The following is a 20,905-nucleotide window of genomic DNA, read 5'->3' on the forward strand; positions in this document are numbered from 1 at the left end:
ATTAGCATCATCAGACGGAGGAGAATTTGCATCGGAGCACGAGGGAGCTGCAACTCACAAGGCCCCGGTGGGCCATGCTACAGACACCGAGGTCACCAGTGATACGGAGGGCGAGGGGAGCTCCACAACGGGGACCCATGGTGACACCAGCGACACTGACACGTCCTCGGAAGGGAGCTCCCTAGCGGTGGTGGCAACATCCGTGCCCCCCGCCTCAACAGGTACAGCCGCCACCCAGCGCACCAGCTCCGCCCTCCCAGCAGCCCCTCAGCCTTCGCTCCGTGCCCGCTCACCCAAGAAGGCGGGCATCTCCTTCGCCCCAGGCACCTCAGGCCCTGCCCCAGTTACCCCTGCTGCCCTCAATGAGGAGGTCATTGACCTCCTACAGACCATCATTGTTGGGCAGTCTACCCTCTTGAATGCCATCCAGGGGGTAGAGAGGGAGGTGCATCGGAGCAATGCATACCTGGAGGGCATTCATTCGGGTCAGGCTGCCCATCAACGATCGTTCAGTGCTCTGGCCTCAGCACTGACGGCAGCCATTGTCCCTGTTTCCAGCCTCCCTCTTCTAACTGCCTCCACCGTCTCCCAGTCTCCTGTTCCTCAGCCTATCCCATCCACACCATCAGACCAGCCTGCACACACCTCAACACCCAAGGGCAGCTCATCCAGACATAAGCACCACAGATCCCACAAGCATTCACCCAAGCAACATCCAGATGCAGACATGCCAACAGTCACTACCACCTTTGTGTCCCCCTCCTCCTCGTCTCCCTCCCCCTCCCTGTGACGTCTCCACTCACACCTGCATGCACACCACCATCAGCCAGTACTTCCATCACCACCACACCCTCCAGTACAGTCCGCACACGTGCAGTCACCACCCCCACTGCCATTTACACGTCCCCTGTGTCCTCTCCCACTGTGTCTGTCACCCCCTCTTCCAAAACACACAAACGCAGGCAGCGACCCACACAACAGCCAACCACCACACGACAGCCTACGTCACAAGCACCTGCACCCATAGACAGCACACCTGACTCTCCTACAACCACATCCTCTCCCTCCACTCCCATACCCACTGCACCTACCCTTCCCATTGCTCCTAAAAAACTTTTCCTCACAAAACTTGACCTCTTGGCACCACCTGACCCATCCCCTCCATCTGGTAAGAGTCCGAAGAGCACCTCAGCCACCACCAGCCCTGCATCAAGTCTGACCATTGTGCACAGGTTTTGGAGTCCACCCTTTCCCAGCACAGATACATCGGCCAGCAGCAAGGGAACAGCCAGCCCCCCCCCCCTGGAAAGAGAACCCGTAAAACCAAGGCCCGCCGTGAGAAGGCTGACACGGCTGACCCCAACGAGCAAAGTCGTGGCCCGTCACCTGCCACAACATCAAGGGCAGGCAAGGGCCAGAGAGCCTCATCGAAGGAGGGCAAGGGCAGCAGGGCGGAGAAGTCAGCCAGCAGGGGCGCGGACCAGGAGGGCCCCACAAGCCCCATCCTGGGTGTGACGGAGGACACCCACGGGCCCAGGACTCCGTCACAGGAGGGTCCAGCAACTGCACGGTCGGAGGGCGACTAAGCAGGGAGTCCTGGCCAGGTCTGGCTCCCTTGATAGACAAGAAAGGCACGGCTGAACAGGGCCCCGCCGAGAAGACAGGCACCGCTGAACAGGGCCCCGCCGAGAAGAAAGGCACCGCTGAACAGGGCCCCGCCGTGAAGACAGGCACCGCTGAACAGGGCCCCGCCGAGAAGAAAGGCACCGCTGAACAGGGCCCCGCTGTGAAGACAGGCACCGCTGAACAGGGCCCCGCCAAGAAGACAGGCACCGCTGAACAGGGCCCTGCCGAGAAGAAAGGCACCGCTGAACAGGGCCCCGCTGTGAAGACAGGCACCGCTGAACAGGGCCCCGCCGAGAAGAAAGGCACCGCTGAACAGGGCCCCGCCGTGAAGACAGGCACCGCTGAACAGGGCCCCGCCGTGAAGACAGGCACCGCTGAACAGGGCCCCGCCGTGAAGACAGGCACCGCTGAACAGGGCCCCGCCGTGAAGACAGGCACCGCTGAACAGGGCCCCGCCGTGAAGACAGGCACCCCTGAACAGGGCCCCGCCGAGAAGAAAGGCACCGCTGAACAGGGCCCCGCCGTGAAGACAGGCACCGCTGAACAGGGCCCCGCCGTGAAGACAGGCACCGCTGAACAGGGCCCCGCCGTGAAGACAGGCACCGCTGAACAGGGCCCCGCCGTGCAGACAGGCACCGCTGAACAGGGCCCTGCCGAGAAGAAAGGCACTGCTGAACAGGGCCCTTCCTGTCAAGCACCGCTCCGCTGGGCCCCGCCGTCTCAAGCACCACTCCGCTGGGCCCCGCCGTCTCAAGCACCGCTCCGCTGGGCCCCGTCGTCTCAAGCACCGCTCCGCTGGGCCCTTCCTGTCAAGCACCGCTCCGCTGGGCCCCGCCGTCTCAAGCACCGCTCCGCTGGGCCCCGCCGTCTCAAGCACCGCTCCGCTGGGCCCTTCCTGTCAAGCACCGCTCCGCTGGGCCCTGCCGTCTCAAGCACCGCTCCGCTGGGCCCCGCCGTCTCAAGCACCGCTCCGCTGGCCCATTGACAGTGCCGGTTCTGTGTCGAGCTAGTGTTCACGCTGCACTCTGGGCACCCTGCCTCCTCCATGACCAGTGGAGTCTGTAATCCACCTGATGGACTGTGGCTTTGCACTCCCCAGGATGGCACAGTGGGCATGGTGGCCCCTTTGTGGTTCTGGCGTCGTGGACTCCTGTGGCTGAGGTGCCCCCCCTTCCCTTCCCCCCGAGATGCCTGTAGTTTTGTCATCTGATGCCCCAGCAGTGTTCTCTCCAACGGACTCAGGTCTCCTGTGTGGGCTTTGCCCATGTGTTTGGTAGACATTGGCCCATGGACTGTGGATATTTGACACACTGAGCAGGACTTGTTGACTATGTACATAGCTTTCGCACTGTTCATGATTTTTGCTTTGATATTTCATGACGATAATTTTCCATGACTTCAATGAACCTAATTTATACATAAATTTTAATTAACATTTTATTGTGCCTTTGCATTTTTCAGGGGGGTTTGGGGGGTGTCACTCAGTTGTTGCTCTGCATTGGTATGTTGATAGTTTGGGGGGGGCGTATGTGTGTGCCCGTAACCTTTCACCTCCCCCCTCCCCTGTGTCGTAGGTGCAGTACTCACCGTTGTCTTCTGCGCCGGAGTTCGTACTCGTGGTAGATGAGCAGGTAGACAAGAGCTGGTAGGATGTTTAATTCGGGTTCCATGCTGTCCTCGTCCTCGTGGAGTGTATAGAGGTGAGCGTTTTCCCATTCGTAGTCTGTTTCCGCCGTGTTTTTATCGGCAGGGCTCCCGCCCCGGAAAAGGTTGGTGAGTTGTGATAGGGTGGGCGGTACATTGTCTGCCGCCTGCCTGTTGGCGGTGACCGCCGCGCTGTTTGTCTGTCCCGCTGTGGCGGTCGGAGTGTTAAAGTGGCGGCCTGTGTTGGCGGTTCCCGCCAGGTTCAGAATTCCATTTTTTTGACCGCCTGCCTGTTGGCGGGTTGGCCGCCGCTTTATCACCGACCGCCAGGGTTGGAATGACCCCCAAAATGTGTCTAAAAAGACACTTCTCATAGTTATTGCCGTAAATCACAGCTTTTTAAAGCTTGGCAGAAAAATGTAAGTGAGAAATAATAATGTGGATAACTGCTACAAAGAATCTCTTATGGTTTGCCACATTGCGATTTTCTGTGGAGTTAAATCTCAGATTAAATCTGGCCTTTATCCATCCTGCAAATGTATATTATCTCCAGCCCTGTACAACATTTGATAAACAATATTTATAAAATAAGTATGATATTGAATGTGACTGAGAAGCAAAACCACAGTCATTTTTAGGAAGAGCGCACAAGTGCGCCGATGTCTTTTAACTACGCCCAATGCATGCTTACCACTATCACTCGTTCACGGGCTTGCCTTTCAAAAATCCTTTTTTATCATTGGTAAATGCTTTACGTTTGTCCCTCCTTGAGGCAGTTTTGTTACCGCCTTGGCCATCAACATTCTTAAAAGGATAATTTCTTGTTTGCCGATAGGTTTGACTGTGAGTGAACTTCCTTCTCCTTTTTCTTTTGTGTCTCACATTCGTGCTCACGGCGACCGTGGTGCTTCGAATTGGCTTACATTTGTCAACTGTTTTTACTTTTCATGGTGGCAAGAAAAGTCCAGTTAGGAATTTGCAACAGTCATAAATCTAACTCGAGCAAACACAGGACCAAATGCATTGCAAATGATTGTTGTATCTTTTTGCCATCCTTCTGCCCCTTTGAGCTCATTCATGTATTTGAGCGACAGGGAAGAGAACAATTAAGCCTTGCTAAACCTTCTGTGTAACCATCAAACCATACTGCATCTTTTACCATTAAACAAAATTCTGGTCTACTTAAAAAATAACCCTCAGCTGGCCCAAGTAGCTTGGGAACTATGGACATAATTCTAATATTGTGCTCTTAGCTAAACACTGTAAAAAAGCTGCAACATCCCAATTTCAGGGCGAATGGAATACAGTTGTGCCTTCACAATCTAAGCCAAGCTACACCCTATGAATTCTTACTTTTCAGAACCTAGTGGTTAACTTACATACTCTGAGACAACAGGTTCAATAGGTCTCAGATGTGCGTGAATATATGGGTAAACTTTCGTGGTTTGCCAGGGCAGAATCAAGCAAGAATTTGGCTCTATCAATCAAAGTTCCAGAAACGTGTCTGGTCATAGGTGGCCTCAAATGAATAAAAGTATCATCTTTACTAATAGTAGCATCTATTTGACACTTTTGAAATGCTTTTCTCAAGAAATCTGTCCTAGGGGCTCCTTTAGGGCCACAAGTACATAGCTTTTCTTTGGAGGCATATTCATTTGTGACAAAGAAAAACATTTCCTAACTTATTACCAAATCACACAATGTGTTTGCAACTCGCTATCAGGACGGGGGTGCTAAGGATGTCCACTCCTAATATCAATTTGCAGGGGGATGTATGATTGTTTTGCAACCGGGAATGGGGTCTCAAAACAATCACAGTTACCACCAATTCCAAATTGGTGGTAACCCATTCCCAAACGGGACCCTTCCCCTTCCTATGGACAACTGTCTTCTCTAAAAAATTGAAAAGCAAACTTTTAGTTTTTTTGTAATCCATGCTGCATTCTTTTTTTAGAAAAAGCTTTATTTAAAATACAGTCATAGACATGGTGATTTGCTGACCCCAGCAGTCCACCTTCCCTGTGATTGTGGCCATTCCCAAATGGGTCGCAAATTACGACCTGATTCTGGAACATTAATTAGACAGGTTCCTTGCGACCCATTTCCCAATCACAAACAGTGTCTGAGACTCTGTTGTACATCAGGTTTTCTCACACGCAAGTTGCTAAATTTTGCAATTTGCGAGTCACAAATCCTGACGTTTGTACATGTGGCCCAAAAACTCTGGTTGGGGGTCAAGGCCTACACTACTTTGGTGGTAGACCATATAACCAATTCAGAATTTCTCGCCTCTCTGGAAGTGACCTCTGTGATGTGAATGGAACTCTGCTGTAGCACCTCCTGTCATAAAACTGCAGGTTTGCATAGTGGGCGCCATGTTTAAAGCTTGGCAAAACTTTTCATTTAGGAAAACAAACCTGTGGAGTCAAAATTTGTTTTCTGTAAACGAAAAACAAATGACTCCACATGAATGGTTCTTTTTCTCAGCACAACAGGGCCATTCCACAAATTCTGGGGCATATTTATACTCTGTTTACGCTGGAATTGCGTCGTTTTTTTTGACGCAATTCCGACGCAAAACTAACTCCATATTTATACTTTGGCATTAGACACGTCTAGCACCAAAGTTCATGGAGTTTGCGTAATTTTTTTGCGTGGACACCTACTTTGCGTTAATGAAATGCAAGGTAGGCGTTCCCGTCTAAAAAATTTACTCCGAGGCATGTGCGCCGTATTTACACTCCCGGGCAAAATTCACGCCCAGGAGTGGGCGGGTCAAAAAAAATGACGGCCGGCCGCTTTTGCGCAGTTTTTTAGCGCCTGGTCAGGGCAGGCGTTAAGGGACCTGTGGGCTCGGAAGGAGCACAGAGGTGCCCTCCCAAGCCTCCAGGGACACCCCCTGCCACCCTTGCCCACCCCAGGAGGACACCCAAGGCTGGAGGGACCCATCCCAGGGACATTAAGGTAAGTTCAGGTAAGTTTTTTTTGTGTTTTTTTTGTGGCATAGGGGGGCCTGATTTGTGCCCCCCTACATGCCACTATGCCCAATGACCATGCCCAGGGGACATAAGTCCCCTGGGCATGTCCATTGGGCAAGGGGGCATGACTCCTGTCTTTGCTAAGACAGGAGTCATTTCAATGGGGGTTGGGAGTCGAAAAAAATGGCGCAAATCGGGTTGAGGCGAAAAATTTGCCTCAGCCTGACTTGCCCCATTTTTTGGCACCCAAGCTCCATATTGCCCTACGCCGGCGCTGCCTGGTGTACGTCATTTTTTTTCACGCACACCAGGCAGCGCCGGCGGCTAACGCCGGCTAACGTCATTGAATAAATACGGCGCCCGCATGGCGCTTCAGAATGGCGTTAGCAGGCGCTAATTTTTTTGACGCAAAACTGCATTAGCGGAGTTTTGCGTCAAAAAGTATAAATATGGCCCTCTGTGTCTGAGTCTGCCATATACCATTGTGGACAGAGGGATGGATCAAGAGTTACCATTGGCTGAGCTAGCTGAGGCTTTGCTGACAATAAACCAGAGATTCATTAAACTTCAATGTGGAGGGTGCACCACAGGTTCGGCAGTGCAGAATGACGGCCTGTATTCCTACCATTCCACCAAACCCCAAATGAGACCCTTAGACAGTCCTTTAACTTCAAGTAGACAGTGGGGTGCACTAAGGCAGCCAAGACCATCTGACTTCTTGATAGATCCTCCTTGCCTGGTAGGGATCTCTGTTCAGTGAAGTGAGCCTCTGCAAATTTGCTGAGCAGGCACCTTCTTTTAAGGTGCAAGCTTGGCAGACTTTTTTGTATTGACAAAATAAACTCCCCAAAGGGAGTCTGGTTTCTCAATATAGAAAAAATAATGCACTGACATGCAAGGAGTTTTCTCCATGCATGTGGGGCCAGTGTAAATGTTCATTTCTTGTATCTGACATGCACCTCATCCTGAGCATGGGTAAAAAAAATGAGTGATGGTCGCGGTGGCCATAATTATTGCTGAAGGACTGTCATTGGGACAGGCTGCCCTTAGGTAGATGGGACACAAGGTCTCTAGTTTCTAATAGTTGTGCCACCTGAGGCTCCATCATCAGAAACACAGCACTCAATTTGGATGAGGAGAGACCTCTGATAGTTTATGAGTTCCTCCCACCCCTCCAAACTCTAAATGAACCCACTAGCCTGTGTCAGGCTTCAGGGATGATAAGGTAAGGCAAGATGAATTATACTAGTTTATAAACCACACATAATTCTAAGGAAAATGAGAGGGAGTACCTTCTAAGTTACATATTTAGTCTGCAGTTTGCATTTCTAAATGGTGTAATAAGCAGCAGAAAAACAGGACTTAAGTTTATAAACAGTTTGGGGTGTAGCATGCTAGAATTTTGAAAGTACAAAGAAGACTAGAAAAACAAGTAAACATAACACACAAACCTGGATCAACATTTTGCCATTAGGTGATGTTGGGAAAGCATGTGAGTGAACAAAGATTTTTCAGGTCTTTTTCTCGATGTAGTAAAGAAGACTCTAAGGTGGTCATTACAACCCTGGCGGACGGTGTTAAAGCGGTGGTAAGACCGCCAAAAGGCCGGCGGTAAAAAAATTGCAATTACGACCGTGGCGGAAACCGCCAACAAAGACAGCCACTTTAACACTCAGACCGCCACGGCAGTACAAACAAACATCGCGGCAGTCACCGCCAACAGACAGACGGGAGACAATGTACTGCCCACACTATTATGACAGGCCAATCGGCCACCTTTTCCGGGGCGGATTCATCGCGGATAAAAACACAGCGGAAACAGGAATTTCGAAGGGAAAACGCTCACCTCTACACACCCCACTAGGAATGAGGACACCATGGAACCGGAACTCCAAATTCTACCTGCGATAGTCTTCCTGCTCCTCTACCAGGAGCACGAACGCCGGCGGCGAAGACCACGGTGAGTACTGCACCTATGACACGGGGAGGGGGAGGCAAAAAACAGGGACACATACACGCAACACCCCCACCCCCACCCTCACCCACTACAACACACACACTAATACATGTTGATACATTACAGTTACATCCCCCAAACCCCTTGGAAGAATGTAAAGACAAAAGGAAATGATTGTAACGATTGTAATCTATTAAAATCCAGTACTCCAAAATATATATACACTATAAACAAATATATACACTAATAATACAAGTCTAGGTATTGCAACATTTATAGTCCGTGGACCACTGGGCCCAAAATGCATGGGCGAGACCCACACTCGATACCCGATCAAAACAGAGAGAACACTGCAGGGGCATCAGATAGAAATACAACAGGCACCTCAGGGAGAAGGGAAGGGGGTGCAGTTCAGCCGGATGAGTGCACGACGCCAGATCCACGAGGGGGCTCAATGCCCACTGATGTATCCTGGGGAGTGCAAAGCCACAGTCTCTCAAGTCTCTACAGTGGGTGGTTTTCCCACTGTTCAATCCTGGAGAGTGCAAAGCCACAGTCTCTCAAGTCTCTACAGTGGGTGGGTTGCCCACTATAACATCCTGGGGAGTGCAAAGCCACAGTCTCTCAAGTCTCTACAGTGGGTGGCTTGCCCACTGTTCAATCCTGGGGAGTGCAAAGCCACAGTCTCTCAAATGGATAACAGTCTCCACTGGTTCTGGAGGGGGACTGGTGCCCAGAGTGCTTCATCCTGTGAAGGACAGGGGTAGTGGATGGATGTCTCCACTCGTTCTGGAGGGGGACTGGTGCCCAGAGTGCATCACTCACCCCGTGACGGACCCAGTTGCGTCAGTGCCCCTACCGCTCATGGGCTAGCGGTGCTTGAGATGGCGGTGCCCTGTTCAGCGGTGCTTCAGATGGCGGTGCCCTGTTCAGCGGTGCTTCAGATGGCGGTGCCCTGTTCAGCGGTGCTTGTGCTGGCGGTCCTACATGGCCCAGTGGGGCTTGTGCTGGCAGTCCTACATGGCCCAGCGATGCTTGTGCTGGCAGTCCTTCATGGCCCAGCGGTGCTTGTGCTGGCGGTCCTTCATGGCCCAGCGGTGCTTGTGCTGGCGGTCCTTCATGGCCCAGCGGAGCTTGTGCTGGCAGTCCTTGATGGCCCAGCGGTGCTTGTGCTGGCGGTCCTACAAGGCCCAGCGGTGCTTGTGCTGGCGGTCCTACATGGCCCAGCGGGGCTTGTGCTGGCGGTCCTTCATGGCCCAGCGGGGTTGGGGCTGGCAGTCCTTCATGGATCAGCGGGGCTGGCGGTGCCCTCCTGGGCAGCTGGGCTGGGGCTAGCGGTGCCCTCCTGGGCAGCTGGGCTGGGGCTGGCGGTGGCCTCCGGGGCAGCTGGGCTGGGGCTGGCGGTGGCCTCCAGGGCAGCTGGGCTGGGGCTGGCGGTGGCAGTGGCCTCCTGGGCAGCTGGGCTGGCGGTGGCCTCCTGGGAAGCTGGGCTGGGGCTGGCGGTGGCCTCCTGGACAGCGGGATGATGGCGGTCTTCTCCGCTGAGCAGCTCTTCCCAGACTTGCCGGGTTTCTTGTGTCCCTTCCCCACCTTGGGAGGTGTCACAGCTGACTCCACACTCCCACCAGGACCCCTGGGAGTGGCTTTGGTGGCTGGAGTCTTCCCCCTCTCCCGCTGGGCACTGGCCAACTTCTGATGCTTCACAGGTGGGGGACTGGCTGTGCTGTGGCTCCGTGCCACACTGGCTGTCCTAGTGGCCGGTGCACTCCACATACCGGTGACTACAGGCACCACTGGTCCCGGAGATGTTGTGGCTGAGGTGCTACTTCGGGGCCTATGAGATAGACGGGGTGGGGGAGGTGTGGGAAAAAGGTCAAGGCTGGACATGAAATATTTCTTGGACACACTGGGACGGGTAGCTGGAGGGGGTTTGGGAGTGGAGGAAGAGGTGGTGGTAGTAGGAGGTGTACGTTTGGTGACTTTGGGTGCAGGTGCATGCGCTGGAGGCTGTCGTGAGGTGGATGGCTGTTGGGTGGGTGTGTGGCTGCGTTTGTGTATCTTGGGAGGGGGCATCACAGACACACTGGGAGAGGACACAGGGGATGTGTGAATGGTAGTGGCCGTGATGATTGCACGTGAGCGGGGTGTGCTGGTGGGTGTGCTGGTGAGGGATGTAGTGGCTGTAGAGGTAGTGCATGCAGGTGTGAGTGTAGACGAGACTAGGAGGGAGACGACGAGGAGGGGGACACAGTGGAGGCAGTGGATGTTGGTGTGTCTGCATGTGTGTGTTGCTTGCATGAGTGCCTGTGGGATGTGTGGTGCTTATGTTTGCCTGAGCTTCCCTTGTGTGTTGACGTGTGTGCATGCTGGTCTGATGGTGTGCTTGGGATAGGCAGAGGTACAGGGGATTGGGTCTGGGTGGAGGAAGTTGGAGGGGGGAGGGTATAGATGGGGACAATGGCTGCCATCAGTGCTGAGGCCAGAGTTTGAAAAGCTCGGTGAAGGGCCGCCTGACAAGAATGAATGCCCTCCAGAAATGCATTAGATTGTGGGAACTGCCTTTCTACACCCTGGATGGCATTCAAAATGGTAGACTTCCCAACAGTGAGGGACCTGAGGAGGTCAATGGTCTCCTCACAGAGGGCAGCAGGGGTGACTGGGGCAGGGCCTGAGGTGCCTGGGGCGAAGGTGATGCCCACCCTCCTGGGTGAGCGGGCACGGGCGAAGGCAGATGGGCTGCTGGGAGGGCGGTGCTGGTAGAGGGGTGGCGGCTGTACCTGTAGATGCAGAGGGCACAGATGTTGCCGCCACCACAAGGGAGCTCCCATCAGAGGACGTGTCCGTGTCGCTGGTGTCAGCTCCTGTCCCCGCCGTGAAGCTCCCCTCACCCTCCGTCCCACTGGTGAATTCCGAGTCCGTAGTCTCACCCTCCAGAGCCATGTGGGATGCAGCTCCCTCGTGCTCCGGTGCCACTGTTCCTCCGCCTGATGATGCTAATGCACACAAGAACAGGGAGACCACAAAAAGGGGGACGACGACATAAGAAAGACATGTTGAGTGCATGGATTACCGCTACCATTAGCGGACAAGACAGACACAGAAGCCCCCTGCACTACGCCGCGCTCTTGGGCTCCACTGTTCAATTCCTGGGAAATGGCCTACAAGACTATGGACGACATCTGCACACATAGATGACACAGGGGCATGAATAGCTGTACTTGGCAGTCTACAGAGATGGGGAGGGGTGCAACATGGCCTGCCTTATGGAGGGGCCTTGCCTACGGAACTCGCCCTGGCCTAGGGAAACCCACAGCCCTCCTCCCCCACCCAGACAACTCCACTGCGCGCAAAGTCAGCAGAATGAGAGTGTACACACCCCCTTGTGTCTGCTGTGATGCCCTCAAGCGCCCATCCAACTCCGGGTAGGCCACCGCCAGGATCCTGAAGATCAGGGGGGTCATGGTGCGACGGGCACCCCTCCCACGTTGGGAGGCCTCCACAGCTGAGCCTCCGCCATCTTCTTGCTCCAGCAGCGAATGTCCTCCCATCCTTTCCGGCAGTGGGTGCTCCGTCTGTGGTAGACAACCAGGTCTGGACGTCCTTGGCGATGGCATGCCAAATATCTTTCTTCTGGTGGGCGCTGACCTACATGAAATGTACAGGGGAAGAAGAGAAGTCATTACCAACTGCACCGTCAAAGTGATTGGCCCCCATCCCTACCCTTGCCATGTGGCACATGCATTCACCGTCTTTCATGCCCGCAGCACTCTGCCCCCTTCCTTCCTACATCCAGCCCTCTCCACATAGGCATAGCCGTACAACATGCTCCCTGTGTACTTACCTGTTTGTCTGGAGGAACGTAGAGTAGCGTGTACTGGGGGAGGACCCCATCCACGAGCTTCTCCAAAACCTCCGATGTGAAGGCAGGGGCCCTTTCCCCAGACACTCAAGCCATAGCTCTTCCAGACCGAGGTCACAGCAGCACTTGCAGTGTAGTTCCTCTCCTGTCGAAGATCAGGTATCGAGTGATTGAACAGATAGAAAATGGCGGTCACGTCCGCGGCAGTCACGTCCGCGGCGGTGCGTACCGTCACCGCCGGCATACATCGTCATTGGCTCCTGGGACCCATAGGGTTCAATGTTAACCAATGCAGCATTGCGCCGCGGTCTCCGACCGCCTACCACGACGGTGTTCAACGCCAGCGCAGTTACCTCACATCCCATTGTCCCACTTTACAGGTCAGGCAGCCGCCATTTCAGGGGCCCACATGGCTTCATTTTCAACTGTGTCACACATAACTTGGCTTAGTCTCAACACACATACAGGCCACCTTTTGTGTATGATTGGTGTTCTGTGTAAACTGTGGGTACGTACCTCTGAGTTGTTTGACTCTGTGCTTGCTGTTGTCCTTCATAGGCACCGTCCGCTGGGACATGTGAGGAGATGGCGGCATCCTCTGGTGTACCGACCGTTGGTGGACCTGTCGACAATGGAGGAGCGTCATTTGATAATCACCTACTGGCTTGACCGTGCCATAATCCAGGTACTTTGTACCCAGTTGGAGCCAGACCTGATGTCAGCAATCCGCCATCCCACAGGAATCCCCCCTCAAGTGCAGGTGCTGTCAGTGCTCCATTTCCTTGTAAGTGGCTCTTTTCAAACAACTGTGGCAATGGCATCAGGGATGTCCCAGCCTATGTTTTCCAACGTAGTGTCCAGAGTGGTGTCTGCCCCGCTGAAACACATGCGGAGCTACATCGTTTGCATTCAGGTGGAGGATTTGCCTACAGTGAAAGGTGATTTCTATGCCCAGGGACATATCCCCAACATCTTAGGTGGCATTGATGGGACCCATGTGGCTTTGGTCCCCCCCCACAGGAGTGAACAGGTGTACAGAAACAGGAAGAGTTATCATTCGATGAATGTACAGATGGTATGTTTGGCAGACCAGTACATCTCCCATGTGAATGCCATGCTCCCTGGCTCAGTGCATGACGCCTATATCCTGCGGAATAGCAGCATCCCTTATGTGATGGGTCAACTCCAGAGGCACCGTGTGTGGCTATTAGGTGAGCACCTGGAAGCAAGTCAGTGGGAATGGTTGTCTGGGTCTGGGGTTATCCCTCCAGGTTAGTGTGTGTCTAACAGTTGCCCCTCACCATTTGCAGGTGACTCTGGTTACCCCAAGCTGTCATGGCTACTGACCCCAGTGAGGAATCCCAGGACCAGGGCAGAGGAACGCTACAATGAGGCCCATGGGCGAACTTGGAGGGTGATCGAGCGGACCTTCGGCCTCCTGAAGGACAGGTTCAGGTGCCTCCATATGACAGGTGGATCCCTATTCTACTCACCAAAGAAGGTGTGCCAGATCATCGTGGCCTGCTGTATGCTTCACAACTTGGCTTTGCGACAACAGATGCCTTTTCTGCAGGAGGATGGTCCAGATGGCGGTGTTGTGGCAGCTGTGGAGCCTGTGGACAGTGATGAGGAGGAAGCAGAGGAAGAAGACATGCACAACAGGGACTCAGTGATCCAGCAATATTTCCAGTGAAACACAGGTAAGAATACAATCCTGTTTACTATTTGTACTTTTACACTACTACCTCTCTCCTGTCTGTCGTTTTCACCCAGTGTATGGTCACTGAGTTGTCACTTTCCCTTACGGTTTCACAGATGTGGGTCCCACTGTGTGACATCTGCTTAAATTCTTCATGGACTAGAGCTGTGTGACATAGGTATGTTGACATTACTATTTCAAATACATTTTGTCACTGTAATTACTAATACACTATTTCGAAATCACAGACAGACTCCAGATCATTTTATGCTTTAGGTGTGTTTATTTAAATTCAAAATATTGGAGGGGGTAGTGAAATGGTGAGGGATGATGGCTGAGGAGTGTCCATGGCATAGTCCAGTCTATTAGTCTCACAGGTGCATTGCCCAAATGGGCATAGGAAGTGGAGCTGGAGCAGTTGAATTATGGACAGGGTGACAAAGTGGGACAGTAGTATGACAATCAGGGTGGTCTCATTTCTTGGCGGGGGACTTGGCATCGTTCTCTGTCTTGTTCCTGGATCTCAGGGACCGTTTGCGGGATGGATTTCCCTCTACAGGGGGTGGGGTGCTGTTGTGGTGGTCCTGTGGCGGGGCGTCCTGTCCACTAGCGCCGGCGGAGGTGGTGGGCAGTTCATCGCCCATGCTAGTGTCAGGGGCCCCTTGTAGTGCCACAGTGTCCCTCCTGGTGTTGAGTACTTCCTTCAGCACCCCTACGATGGTGCCCAGGGTGGAGCTGATGGTTCTGAGTTCCTCCCTGAAGCCCATATACTGTTCTTCCTGCATGTGCTGGGTCTCCTGAAAGTTGGCCAGTACCGTTGCCCTCGTCTCCTGGGAGTGGTGGTATGCTCCCATGATGGAGGAGAGGGTCTCGTGGAGAGTGGGTTCCCTTGGCCTGTCCGCCCCCTGTCGCACGGCAGCCCTCCCAGTTCCCCTGTGTTCCAGTGCCTCCGTCCCCTGGACCGTGTGCCCACTGCCACTGCCCCCAGGTCCCTGTTGTTGATGGGGTGGTGGGTTATCCTGGGTTCCCTGTAGTGGTGGACACACAGCTGATTGACGTATCCTGGGGCCGGAGGTATGGGCCCGCTGGGTGGGTGTTGTGCTGGTGTTTCCAGAGGGGGGAAGGTCTGTGGTGGCCTGTGTGAGGGGAACCGACTGTCCCGAGGTCCCCGATGGTCCGGGCTGGTCATCTGGATCCAGTTGGACAGAGGTGCTGTCATCACTGTGGGCCTCTTCTGTTGGTGGTGTGGACATGTGTGGACTCTCCTGTCTGGTGACGTTGGGTAGGCGTCATGCAGGGGTATAAAAGGATGTTTGTTAAATCTGTGTGTGTAATGGTGTGCAATGGGTGGGTGACCGTGTACCCCAGTGCTAGCATTCCTGTGTGGGAGCTTGTGTGATGGTGGTTTAGGGGGGTGTATGGGTATTTGCAGTGGCCATGCTTTGGTGATGGGTGTCCATGCTTTGTAGCTGCATGCAGGGCTTGGTGTTGGGATGTGTGGTTTGTGATGTTGGGACATTTGTGAGGAGTTGGGGGGGCGGGTGGGGGTATGTGATAGCATGCAGGTAGGGTGGGGGATGTAATAGTAAAGCTTTGACTTACCAGAGTCCATTCCTCCACCTACTCCTGCGAGGCCCTCAGGATGCAGAATCGCCAAGACCTGCTCCTCCCATGTTGTTAGTTGTGGGTGAGGGGGTGGGGGTCCGCCACCAGTCCGCTGAATCGCCAGGTGGTGTCTTGAGACCACGGAACGCACCTTCCCCCGTAGGTCGTTCCACCTCTTCCTGATGTCCTCCCGATTTCTTGGGTATTGTCCCACTGCATTGACCCTGTCCACTATTCTGCGCCATAGCTCAATCTTCCTAGCTATGGAGGTGTTCTGCACTTGTGCTCCGAATAGCTGTGGCTCTACCCGGACGATTTCCTTCACCATGACCCTGAGCTCCTCCTCCGAGAACCTGGGGTGTCTTTGCCGTGCCATGGGGTGGTGTAGGTGATGTGTGGGGTGATATGTAGTGGTGTGTTGTGTGAGGTGCGTGGAAGTTGTGTGGGTGATGGTGTTGTGTTCCTGTGGATGCTGTTGTTCTTGCTGGTGGTGTCTCTCTGTCCTTCTTTCTTAATTTTTTGTCGTGGGGGTTTGTGGGTGATGTGGGTGTGTGTTTTATACTGTAATGGTTGTGTGGGAGTGGTGTGTGTATGTGTCTCAGGTGTGTCTATTTTGAATTTTCCAATGTGGGGATGTTTTGTAAGAGTGTGCGTATTTTGAGCGCGGCGGTGTGTACCGCCAATGGAATACCGCGGATGAAAGACCGCCACGCGGATTCGTGTGTCGTGATAGTGTGGGCGTATTTCTGTTGGCGTGACAGTGGAGGATTTGTTTTCGCCAGTTTATCACTGACCTTTGGTGTGGCAGACTTGTGTGGGTGTCTGAATTTTGGTGGATTCAGAGATGTGGGTCATAATAGCTGTGGTGGAATTCCGCGGCCGTGGCGGTGTGTTGGCAGTCTTTTGCATGGCGGTAAGCGGCTTTTACCGCCAATGTTGTAATGACCGCCTAAGTCTGTTTTGTAAGTGGAAAGAGAAAAGAGGGAACTTGTTTGAGTAGGAATCCTTTAATGAGATGAAGTTCAAGTAGTAAAATGAGGCAACAGAATTAATTTTAGGAAGACAAAGATATTTCTGCCCTGAGTTCAATCTTTCACACTGATGATCTTTTTAAAACTAGGTAAACCAATGTTATGAAGCAAAGACATTGAGCAGACTTTTCTATGCGTTCTCACCAGAATGGTTTTATCCCTACATAACAATTGGTGAAAAACATACATTACCTAGTTAAAACAATGAATAATTATCCATAATACATATTCCATCCTCCATATTTGTACTGGATGCAGAAAAGGATCATCATCAGCTAAGTTGTTCTTGTTTCCACTCTTTGGCAGATTCACTTTTCTTCCCAGCTCACAAGGCTAGTATCCTTCATAGATCATGAATCTACTTTTTCACTATTTTGATGCTAGCATAAACTTTATTTGTCATACATTGTCATACAACCAAACTCAGTAGCTTTGGCACATTTTTGGAAGCAATGAGCAATCAACACTGCAACATTAAAGAACCTTTCTTTAGATTATCATACACGTATAAGATTTATCACAGTTATGATATCACTTGCTTTTTCAGACCTTTTGGGTTTCAACACATTTCACAGCAATCAACATTTCAAAGAAAATCCACATTTATGCTTTTACAGCAGGTCATCTAAAAACTACAGAAAAGCCAAAACACAAAGGTCTAACTCTTTCAGGCAACACTCATTCTCTTCTCTGGGGGAAAGTTACTGAACAGCCAACATTCCCTCTGGGTCACTAAGTTTTCTCCCATGTATACTGATAGTGCCCTTTTTCTCTCTGCATTATGAAATGACCCCCCACTAACTGGACAGGGCAGTGGTGTAACAAAACTCAAGGGGGGGTGCCCTGCAAAATACATGCAGGACCCCCCTCTGGACATTTCAGGAGCTCTCAGGTCCTGATACTGCGCTGAGGAGGGCCCCTGGAGCTCAGGGCCACCCGCACTGCAGGGGCTGCAGTAGTCTTTGTTACGCCAATGAACCAGGGCACAGACCCACTGGATGCCTAATAGAATGGTGGCAGGGGGGACTCTTAAATTAGTGCAGGAGTGCTCCTGGTCCTTCTGTGGGAACTGACGTGCATGGACTTCCTGGAAGAGTGGCGTTTACAATCAAGTTCCTGTGACTTTGGTCTTAGTCCTTGGGCTCCCACACAGTAGATTTTCCAGCCATGTTTGAGAGGCCAGCACTGCCTGAAATATCTAAGGCAATCTGGGCCTAACTCGATGGGATTATTGTAGAAGGCATGTGAATCATTTAGGTGCTGTTTTGGAAACCTGAGCCATTAAGCAGTGTTCTTTTTGGAGAGAAGTTGTTTTCTCGTGGCTGCTCTTTCATGAAAGACATAATTGTTTAGTATTTTCCTATCTATAAAAAATAAAACATAATGCTTACCATATTGATAGATGTCTGCAGATCCCTGGGTCCTACATTGGGGATCTTTGTGACTTTAGGAGCATCATACAGTCTGATTTTGGGGGGAATGGCTGTGATGCCTGTTGATACGGAATGTCCCCTGCATGGTAAACAGGTAAGTTCTGATTTCCGAGTACATAAGAAAGTGGCATGACGACTTTTATTTTTGCCCTCTCATTATGCTTATCTATCATTTTTGCAGAGGCCTGTCAAAGGTAAAATAAGTTCCAGAACCTATTCTATGACCTAGAATGGCACACACCATGTTCCTTCCTGGTGGTCATTGGACTATTCTCACGTCCTGGGTGCATCACATAAAGTAGAGTTGGTAAATGTATAATGTGAGCAGACCTTGTTCTTTGTATCAGTGAAAAGTGAGCCTACCATCCCTTCCATGTAATGTTCTGCTGTTATATGAAAACTAGAGCCTTGCGTTGACATCCTTGGCAAATGTTGTGTGCATGTATAGTGAGTGTGAGGCATTCTGTTTGGTAGTAGGAGTTTGTTTCTTGTGTGAGTCTAAGTCCTAAGGCCAGTGGGATGAATTTTGGATAACCCTGGTTTAGCATGGCACCACCTGAAGGATGAGGGCAGCTTTCCTAGACATTCTTGTGGCTGGAGGGTAAAGATGCTGACACCGAAGTGAAGCAAGATTGAGACAAAGCTACCTTTAGATGCTTTATGAGTCCCTTGCTAGCAAAGGGATGGTGATTATCTCTTTCTGAGTGCTGCCATGTGGTGGATAGTAAAAATGAGGGGGGGGGGGCTGCAGGTAAAGTTGTTGTTCAAGATAATGGAATGTGAGCTGTTCTGTACAAGGCCGTCTGTCCCTGTTTACTACTTCAGGATACCTGAAGACAGACAGTTGCAGAGAATAATTGTGCCCAAGTTTGGATTCGGTTTCTTGGAACCAGCCCACTGGCAATCTGCTGTGAGAGCCATCACTTTAGACAAAGGTTGTACCGAATTAACAGACTGAAATCACATTTGAAAAGAGAACCAACCAAACTGGTTCAGAAACCTTAGACAAAGGCTTCACACCCATCTCTGGAAAAAAAATACTAAAGTGGGATCCAAACAACTCTGTTCCATTGTTATACTTGACCAGGTAAGAGACATCACCTGAAGTCTGCACTTTCTTCTACTGGAGCTGATGGTCTGCATGAAGGGCTTAGAAATCTGCCTGTATGCTGAGACAGGGAAAACATTTTCAGCAGGAGGAGAAATGGTCCAGGAGAAGTCCATCTTGTTCCCCGCATGTGGAGCACTCAGAGAAAGATGACTATTCCAGAGAGAGAAGACATGAGTACCTAATGCTGTGATGACCCCCAAGTCTCTCAGCATGGTGCCCATGTGAACCATACTAAGACTGTTTCAGAGCAAGTTCCTCCAAGAGAAACGGCAGCAGGCTGAGAGTTTGAAAGACTGTACTGCTACTGCTGACATGACAAAGAGTGAATCCATATCACTGCCAAAATGTGAATCTCTGATCGGCCTGGTGGCTGCAACTATTGAATCTGAACCCATGTCTGCAACCAGCCTGGAAGACTCACACTACCAGCGATGCAGGTTGCTCTGCAGAACTTTCTCTCTGATGTCATCCTGCAGCCAATGTCTTGAGGCGAAGTTGCCATTGTGACCCCACAGGAAAGGAGTTACCACTATGATGGCAAAAGCATGAACTGCACTTGGTGCACATCTACAGCTGTGTGGATAACCAGCAGGTAAACATAGTGCGAGCCTGCGCCTGGGAAAAGAAACTTACATGCTTAAACAAATCTGCCATTCACAGTTGAGACTTTTGCTGGTGGGGTAATGAATTGGTGTGATCTGCATCAGTGCTTGATGGGTGCCTGAGTCTGAGATGGTAACTATAAACATAAAATTGCGACCCGAGTGGAAAGAAAAGACACCAGGGAAGTGGTGTAATGCCATAATTCTAAAATCAACTTAGATAGCAACCCTGTATTACCTTCAGATTTTATTAGGTAGTATTGATTTTTCTGTGACATTATAAGCATGTTATTCTACATAAACGATAAGTAGTGGCCTATTACTGACCTTATTGTGTCTTTTGCTTGACTGTTGAGCTCTGATCACTCAGTCCCTCACTACCTCTCTGAGAAGCTTAGGACTGCTCATCCTCACTGCCCTGAGAGTCAAGTTGTACTTTACTTTGTTTGTACTGCCATAGAAGGATGGACTCCAAGACACCAGTGGCAAAAGCCCTCAAGCACTACAGTTGAGGTAATGTCTGCCCTGTTACCCTCAAATGGGGACTGACACATGCACTTATGGATAGATTGGAAGTTGTCTTTCTGCATGTGCAAATTATCTTTTTGACTATAGAGTGATGGACTCCATATTGTTTGGGTATGGCTTTTGACCTATTTTTTTTACATAGGCATGACATGATATGGAAGCAGTAGGGTTATGCTCGCTTTTTCACACAAGACTGGTGAATGTTGGCTGCTTTTTGTTTGAAAAAATATCAGTAAAATCAGTGTGTGCTTGTCGCAGGAGGTTTGATTTAGCTATGGTAAGGAATTAATGGGGACCACATTAATGCTTGCTGACCACATTAATATGTAAAACCATATTTTAAAATATATGAACATAAAACATAACTTGCAACATGATTTTAATACTGATACTGTAAGAGAGTGGGGAAAATAGCATTGGAATTTACACATATATTCATTGAAAAATAAATTAAATAGAAAAAATAATGTAATTATAATTAAGTTATAATTAACATGGATGTAATGTTTTGAGCTGGTGTGTTGTGTCTTGTTAGAGCAATAGTCCTAAGCCAATAGGAATTAGCAAAGGATGTTCTTATATATTTTTTATTAATTAATAAGTATTATTTTTAAATGTTTACTATACTTAATACATTTGGGGAGATCTGCCCCAACAGCAGGAATGCTACTAATAATAACTTGCAGTTGTAAATGTGAAGGGGTGGAGACCAACCACCATCCATACACCATGACACGCCACACTTGCAGGGATGGGCATGTACAGGACCTTCCTCACGGAAAGATTGCTAAACCCAATGTCTGCAGCTATTTCTGTTGACTACAAAATCGCC

The sequence above is a fragment of the Pleurodeles waltl genome, chromosome 3_1, assembly GCF_031143425.1.
Source record: "Pleurodeles waltl isolate 20211129_DDA chromosome 3_1, aPleWal1.hap1.20221129, whole genome shotgun sequence".
In the NCBI taxonomy this organism is placed as follows: Eukaryota; Metazoa; Chordata; class Amphibia; order Caudata; family Salamandridae; genus Pleurodeles; species Pleurodeles waltl.